The following is a 3,471-nucleotide window of genomic DNA, read 5'->3' as shown; positions in this document are numbered from 1 at the left end:
TGCACCCCAGTTCCGCGCTCAGCCAGCGGACCACCTGGGCTGCGATTCGCCCAGGTCTTTTTTGATTTTGCATAGCACGTAAGACACACCTAGCTCCCTGGGGCTCAGAAAGCAGCCTTAGATCGGCGCAGGGCTGGGGAGCTCCAGAGGAGGAGGAATTGGGAGGAGCTACGGGAGAGCAGCCCTCCCGAATCCGAGCCCTGCCCTGGAGGAATCCAGAAGGCTCCTTTCTCCTGTAGCTTGCAGAAATAATAAAAGTAATAGCAAACATTTATTAAGGATGTGGCTCAGATTAGGTGCTCGGAGAGTAACTTTGTGAAACTGTTAGACTCCTTTACCACCAGAAACAAGCGTCCCCGCATCCCCCTCTCATCACCCGGACCCTGGTGTTTGGACACAATTCCTATTCTGACCGGTTTCCCCTTCCGCGGTGCCAAGAGCCCACAGTCCTCATCAGGAAACTGCTGGACCCTCAGTCCCTTCTCTGCACCTTCCCCCGACCACTGCCCTGAAACCTGCCTCCCCACCCCGACCCTGCCAGCCCCCTCCAGGGAAGCTGTTATTTTCGCGCGGTACTCCTGTGGATCAGGGTTGAGGGTGAGGTCATTCTATTGGGTACTCCTTGTGGAGCATAGCAACCCACTTCTCCCTTTTCCAAACACATTACTTCCCATGGTCTTATTACTGCCAGTGTAGACAGCCCACAACTCCGTATTACTCTCCCACCAGCTTCTCAGAGGTGGCCCTCACTTACAAGACATCTCCTTTATTCCTGTTATCATCACTTCACGGGGCACCTGGAGGAGCCCCCTGACATTTTGGCCACTCTTGTTCCTTAAACTCCCTTGTGATCTTGCCCTCTATTCACCTCAGCCTTTTTTTTCCCCATGGTCGGTGGAGGAGGAAGAAATTTCCCTCTACCCTTCAAGGTTCTTTTGGCTGGTCTAATAATTAAATCTAAATGAGACAGATTAACAAAAAATAACCAAATTTAATTACAATCTGTTAAAAAACAATTCAACCGAGTAAATTTGGAGATCTAATTGGTTTTATTAAATGACTCATGAATGGGGGTAGCACCCTATCTAGCAATTAGAATGATGCTCCGAGGGGCTGTACAAAATGGAAGGGTTTTTATAGGAAGAGGGTGGAACAAGGGGCTATTAATAGAAGAGAAGAAAGGATTATTTTTAGAGCAGGATGTCTCCTTCTGGGGGAAAGGGAATGGCCAGGCTTTTTATCATGCATATTTCCTCTTCTTTCTCTGAGGGGAGGGGAAGGAGAGGGCCCAGGTGACAGATCACCTCACTGGTGCTTGGCCAGAAAATTCCAGACTGGTTGATTAAGTTTACATTTCTAGGGGAGGTTGAAACTGCAATTAGATCAGGTATTAAATCAGAGTCTCTGCTCAAAATAACCCTCATGCCAACATAGCACACCTTGAGGTGGCCAGTTCGGAAGCCCTTCGGGCACGTCCTTGCCTCCTATCGTGGCATCACACCCTCCGAAATCCACATCGCAGGGGTTCTTGTCAAACACCATGAAGGGAATGCAAAGTTGGAGCCTCCTTATTTTATTTTATTTTTTTAGGCGAGGCAACCCTTGGTTGACCTCACAGATTGCAAGGACCTTGTCAGTTCACAATCCCTTATTTTTTTTATTTTTTACGCCTACAGCACCTAGTCTTCCTGGGTGGTCTCCCATCCAAGGACTAACCAGGCCCCATCCTGCTTAGCTTCTGAGATCAGACAGGACCGGGCTTGTTCAGGGTGGCACGGCTGTAGACCAAATTCCAGGGGTTCTTGATCTTTGACCAGAACCTCCTCCCGCTCCTGTCCACTTTCTCTTCGCTCCAGCATCTCCTCAACTGCATTAAGATCTCCAAGCCATTGTCTCTATAAGTCACTGCCCCTGTTCCTTCCAGCCCTGTCCCCAAACACCAGTTTCCCTTCCCAGACTTACTCACCACTAAGTTTTGGGTGTATTACTCTCTCTTGCTTGGAACGCCTTCTCGGAAGGTTTTTGTCTTAGTTTTCTCCTCTCTCACTGGTTGCTCCTTCTCAGTCTCCTAAGCAGGTTGCTCCTCTACTTGATATCAAAACCTAATGCACCCCACTCCTAGGACCCCTTCTTTTCCTTGTCAGTGCTCTCCTCCTAGATGAGCTCTTTCTGTGCTGTGGCTTTAAAGAGCATGCATCAGCCAGTCATGCCCACATTTCTTCCTCCAGTTCTGACTTCTCCTGTGTCCCACCATTAGCATGATCTCCACACGGACGTCTAGTAGTTATCACAAAGCTAATAATATGCATTCACCACAGTGACTCTCCGCTGTTTTCGTGTTGATAGGATTCTCTATTCATCTTCCTGATCCTGTTTCTCTCATGCTTCCCACTGAAGTAAGTGGCATTCCAAATACAGTTGCTCAAGCCCGAACCAGGTATCACCTTTGATTCCTCTCCTCCCCTCTTTGGCCAAGACTAACCTCTCAGGAGTCCTTGTCATCTTCAAAACATGTCCCTGATGCACTCATTTCCCTTAGTCTCCCACATATCAGTCCTAAACCCTTGGACCCAGATCATCACAATAGCCTCATTACTGGTGTTTAAAAGAAACCACAGGCCCCAAAAGCAGTCAGTCACTTGTGCTAAGCCCACATCACCAAACTAACCTAATTGCAATTTCAACCTTCCCCTAAAATGTAATCTTAACCAGTCAGTCCAGAATTTTCTGGTCAGCACCAATGAGGTCATCTGCCACATGGGTCCTTTCCATCCCCCAAAGGAAGATGAGCCAATCCCTCTTTCCTTATCCCTCCCCTTGCTATCCATAAAAGGCTTCCCTTTAAACATCTCCTCAAGGAGAAGAGTTCCCTTCTCCTTGCTAGATGGGATGTTGCCTGATTCATGAATAGTTCAATAAAGCCAATTAGATCGTTAAAGTTCACTTGGTTGAATTTTTGTTATTTGGCACTGGTCTCCCTGCTTCTTCCTTGAGTCCCTGCAGTCTGTTCTCCACAGAGCAGCCAGAGTGACCTGCCAGGTCAGGTCATGCCTCTCTCAAAACCTTGCTCTGGCTCCCATTTCCCTCTGAGAGAAAGTCCCTACAGTGCCCGGCAAGGCCCTGCAGTGACCTCTTGTCTTGGGGCCCAGATCACATAAACAAGACATTCATTTCTCACAATTCTGGAGGGTGGAGTCTGAGATCAGGGTGCCAGCATGGTCGGTGAAGGCCCTCTTCTAGATCACAGGCTTTTTGTGTCCTCATATGGTGGAAGGAGGCCAGCGATCTCTCTGGAGCCTCCTTTATGAGGCACTAATCCCATTCAGGAGGGCACAAGGTAATCACCTCCCAAAGGTACCACCTCCTAAAATGTCTTCGCCTTGGGGTTAGGATCTCAACATATGGACTTGAAGCGGGGGACACAAATGTTTATTCCATAGTCCCTCTCCGACTCACCTCCTGCTAGTCGAC

General features: G+C 48.5%; 1 pseudogene; it reads right to left on the bottom strand.

Annotated features, from left to right (window-relative positions):
* Positions 1-1,667: 1,667 nt before the first annotated feature.
* Positions 1,668-1,786, bottom strand: LOC112475313 (annotated as a pseudogene).
* Positions 1,787-3,471: the final 1,685 nt, after the last annotated feature.

Source organism: Pteropus alecto, unplaced genomic scaffold (assembly GCF_000325575.1).
Source record: "Pteropus alecto unplaced genomic scaffold, ASM32557v1 scaffold40, whole genome shotgun sequence".
NCBI classification, from domain to species: Eukaryota; Metazoa; Chordata; class Mammalia; order Chiroptera; family Pteropodidae; genus Pteropus; species Pteropus alecto.
This window is presented reverse-complemented; position numbering and strand designations above follow the sequence as displayed.